We start from the raw sequence: 14,850 nt of genomic DNA on the forward strand, positions 1-14,850 counted from the left end.
TGGAAAGGAACCCCTCAGTGCCAAATGAGCCTCCAGTGATCGAGGCATCTGACCTGGCTGACATCTTAACTCCAGTCTCACGAGGCATCCTGAGCCAGAAGCAACCAGATAATCTCTCACTTTCCTGAACTGCGTGGGAAAACAAATTGTGATTCTTTGTCGTCACCTGTTACACTGCAACGGATGACTTTTCTAAGTTTTGCCATGAATCAGGATAAATCTAAATATCAATGCCAATGACATAGTACCGAAGAGGTGACTTGGAAGGTACAAGAAATTCCTATCAAAATTCAGCCTAAAATAGTAAAAGTAATTAGCATTTACCAAAGAAACCAGATGTACTTCTAGACTTTTTTTCAGATGAGTAAATATAGAAACAATGAATAAATGCCCAAGAATTAAATAACTACAGAAGAGCAGAACCAAGGTATTAATGTGGCCATTCTCAGTTGTAAAGTCAATTCTTCTAACCCCTACCCTAGACTGTTTCCAGAAAATTCTCGACCTCAGTTGCTTTTCTTGCCACCACAGTTAAAGGTTAAGAAACAATGCCTATCAATTGAGCGTTATGGCTATTGAGGTTTAACTAGGCTAATGGGCAGAATACAAGGTCACAGAGTTATAAAGTAAATGGAGGACAGCATGATTGAAAAGACTGAACAGTAATGCCACAGAGGCTTAATGGACCCATTTAATACTCTTGTATAGACCTCTGTTACCTTCCAAAGGATTCAAGGCAGCAAATGCTTCCACATTCACTGATGAAAGCCTGACGCTCCTAGGGTAAGGTGCCTATAAGGATCCACTGTTGCTCCATGAAGGCTCGGGGGTGGCAGCAACGTTCAGGTCTCCCCAGCTGATGTCTTTTCTTTGTACCACATTGCTTCCTATCACAGTTCAAAACAAAAGCAAAAACACCACTCAGTATCCAAAAAAAAAAAAAAGATAAAGCCTGTATGTGTTTTGTTTTTTAAATAATTACTCCAAAGAAATACCTGGCCCTTTTAAAGACTAAAAAAAGCATGAAAGCAATGAAATGCTTTGAAGTATTGAAGGATTAATAGATACTAAGGAGCAAGCCTAGATAGTGTCCAGTGTGTTGCTTGGGCTTCAAAGGAAAGAGCATAGAGGCTGTAGTTTTCCTGGGAGAAGTTCCGCTGCGATGAAAAAATCAGAAGCAAATGCAGTGACATCTGGGAAGCTCGATACGAGCAGCAAGACCAGAGCATGGCCTCCACACAGCAGAACATGAAGGCAACGAGTACCGAGGCCTGTCAAAGACCAGCACAGCCAGACGCCAGCCAGGCGATGAAAACAGGTTTTATCCTGTAACTATTGATGAGCTCAGAAAGCTGAGCTCCATCTGTGTAGAGGTTATCTGGGCTTTTAAAAAGGCCGAATGAAGGACGGGGCTGTTCAGGAGCTCCGGAGGGTGAGAGCAGTGGAGAAGTACCAGGAGCTGGTGTGTGCTAACGCAATGGAATCACCAAAGTTGGGCTCTGTCGATCCCAGTGATGACATTTCAGAGAAATGGCTTTCAGATCACAATGCCAGCCCCATTCTATGAGTTCTGACCCATGCAGCAATCATGCCGTCACTATTACAGTATCATAAAAACCCTGGGCCCCATCTCCTCACCCCTGACTCCCTTCCCCGGCTCCTGGCAGTCACCAATGGCTTATCTGCCCTATAATTTTCCTTTTCTGGAATGATCATGCCACTGGAACCATATATTATATGCCTCAGCAAATTGGCTGCTTCTAATTAGCCATCGACAGCAAAGCTTCCTCTGTGTCTCTTTCTGGCTTGATGGTTCATTTCCTATTATTGTTGAATAATATTCCATTGTGCGGCACATAACTGCTTCTTAAGTGCTAAGTTTGCTCATAACTGCAGTTATTTCAAAGAATTCTATTTTACAAGGAAAACAGAACAGAGTGTATGGTTCCTGCTATTCCCAAATACTGTCTGGAAGACCAACTCTGAGCAGGATTAGTGAAGCAATCGGAGGGGAGAAATTAAACACATTGCAAGAGTCTCGTCACGTCCCAATTTAGTGAATTTTCAAGGAGGAAGCAAATTATATAAAACCTTGCTGCCTTAACAAGAATTTTATTTAAAAAATAAAACCTTGGATTTATGTGCTTTAATCCGTTATACCACGAGACCCCACTCTTTAATGTGCCCTGAGAGAACAGCACAGCAGTTAAGACACTGCTTCGGATACCTGTGCCAGTACAGTGCCAGCACCGCCTCTGATTCCACTTTTCTGCTAATGCCTACATCGGGGGACAACAATGATGCCCAAGTAGGCGGATCCCTGCCACTCACATGCAAAACCCAGATCTAGTGCAGCTCCTGGTTTCAGCCTGCCCCGGCTTTTGCTGTTACTAGCATTTGGGGAATTAACCAGGGGGTGGTAGATACCACAACCTCTCTTTGTCTGCATGTGTGTGTGTGCATGTGTGTGCACCACCAAAACAGAAATTGACAGAAATTGCTTAGATCCAATCCAGTACAAGGGTACACGACCCCATAATGAGAAGACCTTTCAGAAATCTGCACCTGCTTCTTTCAGTTACTTCATACGTAGAACTCAAAGTGCATACGCTTCTGACCTTTCTCCCAAACTTGGCTTATTTATTATTCATGAAACAAACAAACAAAAAACCCATCAAAAGTAAATGAAACTTGTGTTGGAACCAGAGTACAGAATCTCTTTCTTCCACATCCAATTGGTGACTTTATCTAGCAACCACAGACTTTTTTTATCATGTAAATCATTTTTATTTTTTAAAGGCCGTGCTTTAATAAAAGTAAAACTTCTTACTTTTTAATTTATTCTAAAATTCATTTTTTACTTTCCAGAAGTAAATAACGGAGTTCCCCTCGTGAGGTTATCTAGTGCCTGTGTGTTCATATACATGTGTGAGTTGTCTCTATGCGTGACTACATCTATGCTACTTAACGCGGAAAATAATTATCTGTGGGCAGGATGCTAAGGCTCAGTGGCTAAATCCTCACCTGGTACACACAGGGATCCCTATGGATGCTGGTTCATATTGCAGCTTCTCCACTTCGCATCCAGCTCCCTGCTTGTGGCCTGGGAAAGTAGTAGAGGATGGTCCAAAGCCTTGGGATCCCTTACCCATGTGGGAGACCCTGAGGAGGCTCCTGGCTTCAGATTAGCACAGCTCTGGCCATTGAGGCCAATTAGGGAGTGAACAAGTGGATGGAAGATCTTTCTCTGTCTCTCCTACTCTCTGTAAATCTGCCTTTCTAATATATAAATAAAAGAAAAAAGTGGGCCTGGTAGCGTGGTGGCCTAGCGGCTAAGGTCCTCACCTTGAACGCACTTGGATCCCATATGGGTGCTGGTTCTAATCCCGACCATTCTGCTTCCCATCCTGCTCCCTGCCTGTGGCCCGGGAAAGCAATTGAGGACGGCCCAAGTCTTTGGGACCCTGCACCCGCCTGGGAGACCCAGAAGAAGTTCCTGGATCCTGGCTTTGGATCGGCATAGCATCGGCCATTGCAGTCACTTGGAGAGTGAATCATCGGACAGAAGATCTTCCTCTTTGTCTCTCCTTCTCTCTGTATATCTGACTTTCCGATAAATAAATAAATAAATCTTAAAAAAAAAAAAAAGAAAGAAAGAAAGAAAAAAGTATACACAAAAATCCATTTCTCATGATAATGTGGGGTTTTTCCTCCTCCTCCAAGGAAATAAGAACATGTTTCCTGATAATAATCTTCTAGCTTGTGTGTCCTAATTCAGGATCATTTCATTTTTGCTGAATTTTTCAACATGTGCATGGGAAAGCTGAATTTCTTTTCCGTTTCTTTGCTCAGGGCCAACTGAGCAAAACATTACCACTAGAGGGAGCCATTCCTCTTCTGAGCTTCTCCCTCGGACAGAAGTTTATTAACCTCATGATACCTAAACCAAGAAAACTCACCACCGCACGAACTTTCCCTTCCTTAAACTTCACATCTGTTTCTTCAGAGTTGGAACCCACTTCCCACGTGATGTCTCACACAAATCATGAGGAGCACTCTATAGAAACTTCTTAGGGGCAGTTCTACACAATGAATCCAGGGACCCACAGCCTGGAGCTGAAAACGGATAGGGCACCCAGTGTGCTGCAGGACCAGTGATCACCAAACCTGAATGGGCGCAGGAACCACCTGGCAACTTGATGAGAATCAAAACTTCTACTTATCATCTCCAAGAGATTCAAAATTTCCCTAGAACATGGCAAGAAGCACCCCCTGTCCCACCCCATTTCCTCTGATTCTGACGCAAATGGTCTTGTATCACACTTTGAAAAACACTGGGTTTTTTTAAAGATTTATTTTTATTAGAAAGGCGGATATACAGAGAGGAGAGACAGAGAGGAAGATCTTCCATCCGATCTTCCATCCACTCCCCAAGTGAGCGCAATGGCCAATGCTATGCCCATCCGAAGCCAGGAGCCTCTTCCTGGTCTCCCAGGCGGGTGCAGGGTCCTACAGCTTTGGGCCGTCCTCAACTGCTTTCGCAGGCCACAGGCAGGGAGCTAGATGGGAAGCGGGGTTGCCGGGATTAGAACCGGCGCCCATATGGGATTCCCGGGAGTGCAAGGCGAGGACCTTAACCATGGCGCCACGGCGCCCGCCGGGCCCGAGAAATACTGTTTTAAGTCAATGTTGTTGAAATTGTAAGTCCTGAAACTCTGATGGGTGTGGTATGATTTAGTAAAGTCTGAGACCACAGTTTATCTGAACCATCCAAGGGAGACTAGCACACCAGGAAGGTACCAGGCAACACGGTTTTCTACCACAGATTTAAAGCAGGACACCCAATGACACTTACAAATATACTTCTATATTACAACACTAAGTTTTCCAGCTTTGCCTATACTTACCATGTCATGATATATTTAAATATCATTCAGTTAAACTTGTGACATGTACTCCCTCCTCCACTGCTGGTGGAATTGCAGGCTGGTACAGCCACGAGGGAAGCTGGCATGGAGAATACCCAGACAACTGAAACTTCACCTACCAGATGACCCAGTAATCCCACTTCTAGGAGTATAGGTCCTTCGAGAAGGTCCTGAGAGAAAGCAACGTGCACCCTCACGTTCACTGCAGCACAATCAATACTTGCAAAAACATGGAAGCATCCTAGACAGAAACTAGTTCAGCCATTAAAAAGAATGAAATACAATTGTTTGCAGCCAAATGGGCCAAACTAGAGACCATTATGCTAAGGGAAATGAGCCAATCCCAAAAAGTCAGATATCACGTTTGCCCTAATATAACATCCATCAAAAATACACAACAAAAACAAACACATGTAACCACACAAATGAAGGATGTAACAGAGACCAGACCACCAAGGATCAAGGCAAATCAACAGAATGCATTTCTACTAAGGAATGACAATGAAACTTCCAAATATACCTAGAGCAAATATATATATATATATGTATATATTACAATTCCTACATGCCAACAATGTCAAGACCCACATAAAGAGCAAAAGCTCAGAACCATTTCTCTTTCATCTCTAATTTTAACAGACTGTGCCCTGTCGATGCTCAGTGCTAACGTTGTAGGGGATGTTTGGCTCATCTTCTCGGGGAATGACTCTTTCTTGTTTCAATGTGCAGTTTTATGGCATTAAATTGGATTATTTTTCCTATGAACTTTACCTTTTCACACTTCCTAGTTATTTGTATCTTTCTCAATAAGATCTTGTGATTCATTAATCGATCATCCATAAGAGATTAATTGCTTGTAAACACCTGAGATTGTTGATGTCCCTTTTATCACTGTAATTGCTACATCTCATGAGTAATGATGTTCTAGTTTTTATTGTAATTTCTTTATCATCAGATGGGTCATGCACTGCAACTATTCCTACATGAGGGTTCCTGATTCTCTTTTTCACCACTCTAGCAACGCGTTGGTATTTTTGTTGCATGTTCATTAACTTCATGTTGATGACAATTTTCTGCTTTTCCCCCTGTGGTGGGCTGTGTACACCGGCTCTGTATTTAAAGGGATGCATGATAGGAGTGTAGTGGAAACAGATACGTTCAGATGTGGAGACAGAGAGCAGTATGTCTCTATGCATCCAGTGCAAGGATGGACCCAGTGAGACGGCTGAAGATGTCCTGACAGCAGGATGCGGGACCCTCCGACACGGTCCATGCCTACATTGTCGGGAGACACTTCAGTGGCAGTGTGATGACTTATGACTGTTCATGAAGGACATCACTGTAAAAGTAGAGGGGAAATCAGTTGGGAGGGGGAGGAACTTGGAGAGGAGGACGGGAAATCCCAGTGTCTATTAAACTGTGTCATAAAACAAATAAAAATACGATTTTTTAAATGGTAGGAAACACTATTAAAGCCAACAAAAAAATTGTAACTTGTACTAAGGGACTATATTATTATGACAACTTAAGGGAAATAGAAAGAGAAGAAGGGCAGGGTTACGGTTGAATTCCTATAATATAAAACTCTATCATGGGGTCCCGGCACGGTGGCGCAAGTGGTTAAGGTCCTCGCCGGGACCCTGCACCCGCCTGGGAGACCTGGAAGAGGCTCCTGGCTTCGGATCGGCATAGCATCGGCCGTTGCGCTCACTTATGGAGTGAATCATCGGATGGAAGATCTTCTTCTCTGTCTCTCCTCTCTGTATATCCACCTTTCCAATAAAAAAATAATCATAAAAATAAATCTTTAAAAAAAACTATCATGAAAAACAGTGTTTTAAAAAAGTCTGGGGTAAGATAAAAATATCACAAAATCCATCTACTATATTTTTTTCAAGTACCAAAACACAGCCTTACAAACCATACATCTGATAAGGGGTTTATATTCAATATATAAAGGAATTTGAACAATCCAAGGGTGGGTGTTTGACCTAGCAGTTAGCATGGTGGTTGAGATGCCTGTGGCCCACACTGTGTTCAAACATTGGATCTAAGTTCCCAGTTACTGCACACCCATCAGAAGCAGAAGGGGCTGGCTCACGCACTTGGCTTCCTGCCACCCACCTGGATTGGGTTCTCGGCTTTGACCTGGCTCAGGATCAGCCACCGTGGGCAGAAAATAAATATGTAAAAAGAAAAACAGGGCAGGTGTTGTGGCATAATGAGTTAGGTTGCTGCCTGGTATGCCTCTATTCCACACTGAAGTGCCTAGTTTGAGTCCCAGCTTACTCAGCTCTTCCAGTCCAGTTTCCTGATAATCTGCCAGAATTGTGACAAATAAACATCCATTGTCTATAAGTCACCCCATCTATGCCGTCTTGGCTGAGGCAACCCAAATGGAGCAAAACAACTGGCTTTCCTGGGCCTCCAGCTTAGATGCAACAGATGTGGGACTTCTCAGCCTCTATAAACACATGGGCCACTCCTTCCAAATGAAACCCTCTCAGCATGCTCACACAGATCCTACTGGTTTCTCTAAAGCACACCGACCAGAGAGCATCATGTCCAGTCCTACTCAGATTCCAGAACTGAGCCATTGACTTGTTCTGTCCCAACAGGCTTCTCACTTTTCCAGAAAATCATAAATGTAATTGCATAGCATATGGCCTTTTATATACTCATTTCACTTAGAATAACACTTTTAAAATTAACCCAGGTCACAGCTATCAAAAACATATCCTTCTTGTGGCTGTATCATCATTTACTTTATGAATTCATCTGCTGAGGAGACGTTAGTTTCCTTCCAGCTTTGGAGATTCTGAATAGGGTTGAAGGGGCAGGCGCTGTGACACATTGGATAAAGCCACCATTTGCACTGCTGGCATCTCCTATGAGCATCAGTTCATGTCCCAACTGCTCCACTTCTGACCCAGCTCCCTGCTGATGGCCTGGGAAAACCAGTGAAAGATTGCCCAAAGGTTTTGGGCCCCTGTCACCCGTATGGGAGACCTGGACGAAGCTCCTGGCTCCAGGCAGACCCAGCAATGCCTGTTGGGTCATCTAAAGGGTAAACCAGTGAGTAGATGTCTCTCCCTCTCCTTCTGTAACTCTTTCAAAATAAACAAATAAAATGTAAAACTAAATAAATATGGTCGCTATAAACATTTATACATAGGCCTTTGCATACACAGGTGCTTCCATTTTCCTTGGGTAAACACGTTCAAGTGGAATTTATAGGTCCCACAGAGTGGTTGTTGTTGTTGTTGTTGTTGTATAAGAAAGTTCTAAACTCTTCTAAGTAACTATACAGTTTGCATTCCTGCAAATGTGTTAGGATTCTGGCTGCTCCTCTTTCTTTGCTCTTGATATTACCAGATCTGCATTTTAACTACATTAAAAAGTATAGAAGGGCATTTTGTTGCCATACTAATGTGGATTTTCAAATGCCAAAGAAACTGTGGATCTTCTTATGCTCGTGTTTGTCATCTGTGGATCTTCTTTGTTCAAAGATCTGTTCATTTATATGCCAATTTTTAATCAGGTTGCATTAATTTTTTAGGGCCCAGCGCAGTGGTCTAGCAGCTAAAGTCCTTGCCTTGAAACACCAGGATCCCATATGGGTGCTGGTTCTAATCCCAGTGGTCCTGCTTCCCATCCAGCTCCCTGCTTGTGGCCTGGGAAAGCAGTCAAGGACAGGCCAAAGCCTTGGGACCCTGCACCGCGTGAGAGACTCAGAAGAGGCTCTGGGCACCTGGCTTCAGATTGGCTCAGCACCAGCCATTGCAGCCACTTGGGGAGTGAATCATAGGACGGAAGATCTTCCTCTCTGTCTTTGCTCCTCTCTGTATATCTGACTTTGCAATAAAAATAAGTAAATCTTTTTTAAAAAGAATGCATATATAATTTTAAAGGACTCGTGTGCAAATATTTTCCTTACCACTGTGATGTGACTCTTTTTTTAAATAATTTTTCTCCCCAAGCTGTAAACACTGCCTAGGTTGCCTCATCCTGAGGCAAGTGTCACACTGTTTGAAAAAAAAATCAGCCAGTAGCTGGTGGGCATTCTGAGCCAAATTGGTGAATGCCAAACCTGTGTGAACTATACCAGTATGCCAGCATAGTTGCCTATTCTAATTTCTTTTTCTGAAAGATATATGTGAGGAAGGCAGGAACACCAGGCCGGGACATGCCACCCTGGCCCTTTGATGGGGAGGGATGCTGCAAATTGCCCCAGGGAAGGGGATTTGGGGGCGTGTTGGAATGGAAAGAGCTGAGGCCATGTTTCACAGGGAAGGCTTGACTTCTGACGTCTTTCACAGACTGGACCACTGAACTCACAGGTAGATGAGGGAACTGAGAGCAGATGGGTTCGCCGACGGGCGGGATTGCAGGGCATATCTAAGTTAGGCTAAGGCACCCAACCATGGGGGGAGACCTGGGCTGGGCCATGCAGCATTGCCCGCTGCTCACTGGCTCACACAAAAGCTGGGGCCAGTGGACACGCCTGGCTGGGCTAGGCTACAGTGCCTGCCTGCTAGTGTCAGAGCAGGTGGTGGGCTATAGCACCCACCAGAACATGAGAGAACCAGACTTGTGGGCTTGCCTGTGTGGTACTTAGAGATTTGGGGGGTGGTAAAGAATTGAGCCAGGCTGGACCACAGAACTCACCTGAAAGGAACCCACCTGACATTTGTAGGAGCCAGGACTGGGAGAAGGCCAGGCTGCAACAGGCTGCATTACCCACTGGCAGAATGAGAGCTAGAACAGGTTGTGGGCCATACCCAGCCTAAACTAGGCTGCAATACCCACCAGCAAGAGCTGAGACTGGGGTTGCGTCATGCCAGACTGGGCTGGAGTATTACCAACATACACAAATCCAGGGCCGGGGATAGGCTGGAAGGAGAACCATGAGACACTCCTGCTAGGCTTCAGCTCCCATTGGGGAATGTGAGAACCAGGGCTGTGGGAGGACCAGGCTGGGCAAGGCTGCAGTACCCATCAACATGCCTGTGGCCTGGGTTTGGAGGTGTGTCAGACGGGGATGAGCTCCAGCACCCACTGGTACTCAGAAGAGCCAGAATTGGTATGGGACAGGCTGGGTGAGGCCACAGCATCTGCAGGCATGTGCCAGTACCAAGTGCCAAGTCCTGTCAGGCTGCAATGCAGCTATCACCTGGCAAGCACAAGAACCAGCACTGGGACTAGGCTTGCTAGGGAAACTCTGGGCACTCCCCTGCTGAATTGCAGCTCCCTCCAGTGAGAATGAGAACCACGGCTGGTGGCGAATCAGACTGGACAAGGCAGCAGCACCCATCAGCATGTGTGTGAGCTGGTTCTGGGGGTAGGTCAAACTGAGCTAAGTTGCAGTACTCATGAGAGTGCACAAGATCCAGAAGGGATACAGGATGGACAAGGCTAGGCTACAGCAGAAGCTAGCATGCACAAAAACGGGCTGGGGGCAGGGCTGGTGGGAAGCAAGTAGGGGTCATCCCAACTAGGACAAGGCAATCTCTGCAGTATGTGAAGCCTGGGCCTGTGGTGGCCTCGGCTGCAGTAGGCCACAGCATCCATCAGTTCACATTAGAGACAGGGCAGGAATAGAACTAACCAGGCAGCTGCATCCACCTGTATGCGCTTTGGCTAGTACACGTGATGGGACCAAATCTGACTGACCCTCCATTGGCTGGCGCACAAGAGTCAAGTCTGACATCACCCCAGGCAAGGTTTCTTTGGGGATTCCCCAAGAAAACCACTGACCTCAAACCCCAGCCACAGGGAAAATCACAATATATGTGGCCCAACCTTGGAGTGCATGCGCCAGGACTGGACCTCTTCTGTTGCTAATGTCTGACCAGCGGTCAGCATGCCCAGATGCACACAGTCCTCTAGTTCCAGACCTTAGCCTCCTCCTGCCCTGTCTACCAACAATCCAGCCTCAGCAGGGATCCACAAATCCAGTTTGTCAGTCATTCCCCACACACACCCCTGACAGCTGATTCCTTTGCCTACTTTCAGGAAGAATCCTGCCGGGTCAGGGTAGCCAGATCATTCCTTACCCTTGCTGTCTCCTCTTAGTAATTTTCCATCCACTGACAGTCCTACACCATCTTCCCCCACCAACTTGTCTCCCTGGACACAAATCCCCAGCTGTCTCCATGACACCTGGATTTTACCCAGTCCATCTCCCCATTGCCACAATCTTGACACCACGAGCAGTAATTCTGAATGAAATCTTCTGCACTATTTTAACAAATGTCAACATGACTTTCTGCACAAGTAACTAAGAGTGGGAAAGGGTAAGATATAAAGAGAATCAGCAAGTACCCTACCTCCTAGGTTGAAGGTTTCAAAACTGGATGAGACTAGAAGGGATGACACTGGGGTTGAACACAAAAAGGAAGTGGTAACGAAACTACCACAAATGGGGAAGAGTTTGGGCTTTAAAAATAACAGGAAGAAGAGAAGTATACTAGAAATGGGTCCAAGGCCTGGGACACTAGAGAAGGGAAAAAATGGGGCAAGAAGCAGGCTTAAGAGGGAGAGTGAATTTCGGAAAGCTTTCCAGAGCGAAGGTCTGGGGCCATGACATTTAGTTTTCAGAAAAGTCTGTCTAGTGACTTCTTGAAGCTCAGGTTAGAGGGCCAGGAAAAGAGACAGGGTAGCACATGGGGAAAAAACGGAACAGGCTTGAACAAAGCACAGCACAAAGGACACCTGCTTGCAGGTAGAATTTGCAGCCCCTAATGACTGCATGGTGAGGTACAGAGTGAGACAAGCAATTGCTCGATGTCTATCAGAGGTCATGGGCAAATGGTGAGAACCATTCGCCAAGAAAGAAGTACAGAAGGAGCCCATATATGGGGCAAAAGAACAGGTCATGCATGGGACAGCACATACCATTGAAGTTCCCTCACAGCCACTGACTAAGTCATCTTAAGAATCATGTGAGGACCCAGCATGGTAGCCTAGTGGCTGAAGTCCTATGGGCATCGAGTCATGTTCCTGGATGCTCCACTTTGTATCCAGCTCTCTGCTTATAGCCTGGAAAAGCAGTTGAGACAGCCCAAAGCCTTGGGACCCCACGCCCATGAAGGAGACCCAGAGAGGCTCCTGGTTCCTGGCTTCGGATTGGTTCAGCTCCAGCCATTGCGGCCACTTGGGGAGGGTGAACCAGCGAACAGAAGATCTTTCTCTCTGTCTCCTCTTCTCATTAAATATGTTTTCCAGCAAAAATAAATAAATTCTTTTAAAACTCATGTGAACTAATGCCCATGAAACAATTAAATAGTTACTCCCAAAGTCACACTTGAGCTCACAAAACCAAAAGGCAACCAGAAGCTTAAGTCTCCATGTTAAAGCCCTATGGCTTACACCACACTGCCTAAAACTGTGAGAAAACAGCTAACCTCTCCTGCGAAACACAGAAAAACGAAAGGAAGAGGGCTTGGTGAACCCAAGGGGTGCAAGCAGGAAGGCCTGGGCTAGCAGAGAGCTAAGGAAAGATATTACACAACGTGTGAGGCAGGACCAGCTTCGGGTCTGCAGTCTGTGCGATTTCATCAAACTGGCTGATTCACACACACACACACACACACACACACACACACACACACACACAAAGTGCTTTACTAAATCCCTTTCCAGAAATCTACCTTCTCTATCTCGCAGCAAGTGCATTTTTTAGCCATTTCATAGAAAACGAAGATGTAAATCTTAGCGTTTAGCTACCTCATAGAATACGTTACATAAGTTTTAGAATATAACTTCAAAATGGGAAACAATTTTTCTAAATTAGAAATTGCAAAGGCCAGTTCTCCAAACAACTAAATAAAAGAATAATTGATTTAACTATGTAGAAAAATTTTACTTTCTGCCAACCACTACATAATCAAAAGGAAAATGGCTCCCCCGCTGTAGGCAACGGCCTAGGTTGCCTTATACGGAGGCAAGGGTTACACAGCGGAGAGAAAAAGAGCCAGTGGCTGGCGGGCATCCGGGGCCTGGTGAATGCCAAATTTGTGTTAACTATGGCAGTGTGCCAGCACAGTCATCTCCTTTATTTTTTTATTTATTCTAAGTTTTTTAAAGATGTGTGGGAGGATTTAGCTCCGCAGGCCCCCAGCCTGGCTCGGGCTGGCCTGTGGAAGCACCATTTGGCACCAAGCACCTCATGCACAACCAGACACAGGGACTGTGGACTGACCAGCCAAAGGGGCAGTGGGATGTGTGCGAGGGAGGACCAATGAGGGAGTGTGTTGCAGGTGAGGCATGACTTCCATCAACAAGGCCACTGTACTTGCTGACCGCAGAGCACATGGATCAGAACGGGGCCTCCTCAGTGGCTAAGACAGAGCAGTAGATGGCATACCCAGATGCACATGGAGGATATGGCAGGCCATTGGGTACCATAGCAGAAGATGGAAGACAGAACACATTGTCAACTACCCCAGTCAGGCATTGACAGCAAATATCTGGGTAATGGGAGACTCCAGGGTAAACTATGACAGCCCAGTTCTAGGCCTTGAAAAATCTCCTCATCCTTGGATTGGTAGATCAACAGCATTTTCAGATCTATTGAGCAGAACCCTCGGAGCATGCTCCACATTGGAGGGCCTGGATGACATCGGACAGCTGTTCCCCATCCCCAGGTGCTGGGGTGTTTGGGAGGCTGGGTGCAACTTCTCCCTAATCGCCCCTCTTCCCCCAGACACAGGAAGAAGAAAAAGCAAATTTGAAAACAATGATCTCACCCTTTTCCCTAACCCTCGACCTTTCCCACTTTAACCAACTATGTAAACATCATCAAGATAAAATTAGTATTTTAACAAAAAAAGAAAAATGACTGGGAAATGTATTTGCAAAACATGTCCTAAATCTAAGTCTACAAAAAGCACACAAGATCCATAAGAACCCAGCGGCAATATAACGGAGCAGGACAAGGGAGCGTACAGAGTTGGAGGAAAGGAGGAACGGAGCTTATTCTAAGCACAGCAGGAATTGAACTTCATAAGGAAACGCCAAAGCTAAAACATTTTTACTTTTCAAGCAGGGACTGCAAAGCCCATTCGTGCTTTTGATGTGAGACTCATATCAGCAAGAGTGGAATTTGGCATAAGCTCTTTGGAATTAAAAGTAGCAATGTTTACAGAAACTTCACATCTTGTACATGTATCCAGGAATTCATTTTCAATTGAACGTGCCGTAACTGGACATAGGTATAGAGTTCAATGGTGATATTCAGGAAAATGAGTCAAAACCTAAGGAATTGACTCGGGGCAATCAACATTCCCGTTTCTTTACCCTTCACCCATCTGTCCTGGGAAACGTGGAACTCCTGCAGTACTTTTCTAAAATAATAATAAATTGATATTCAAATAAAATGAAAAGGTGAACTACTAACAATAAATTGCTGTAAGCCATCGTGGGCGTGAGGAGCTGCCTGTGGACGCCATTGCCCAGCTTCCCTCCCCGCCAGCCCTGCTAACCCACACGCCCTCGCCCCAGACCCCAGGACTGCACGCCCGCTTCTATGAATTCCACGCACGAGCAACAGCATCTTTCTAGACCAGGCGCTTCTCACGTATACCCTCCAGTCAATACACGCCTACTGCACCCCAAAAGACAGGTTCATTATATTGACACTGAACAAGGTTCCATTATGTGTTTCCACAACACGTTTCTAACCATTCACCTGTGACTAGTGGCCAGCTCATGGGAGTCCATCTCGGCTACTGTGAACAACGTTGCAGCAATACACTCGGCGACAGAAACCCTGCAGTCCGCTGCCCTGGGTGGGAAGCCTGCTGCGTTCCGAAGCAGTGTCGAGGCCGGGAGCATCTGTAAAATGGGCCAGCTAACACCCGTCGCTGCATCCAGAGGGGAGGACGGGAAGGCGGCGCCCACCACGCAAGCATCGCCTCTG

Source organism: Ochotona curzoniae, unplaced genomic scaffold, assembly GCF_017591425.1.
Source record: "Ochotona curzoniae isolate NIBS_2020 unplaced genomic scaffold, NIBS_Ocur_1.0 scaffold_3171, whole genome shotgun sequence".
Classification (NCBI taxonomy): domain Eukaryota; kingdom Metazoa; phylum Chordata; class Mammalia; order Lagomorpha; family Ochotonidae; genus Ochotona; species Ochotona curzoniae.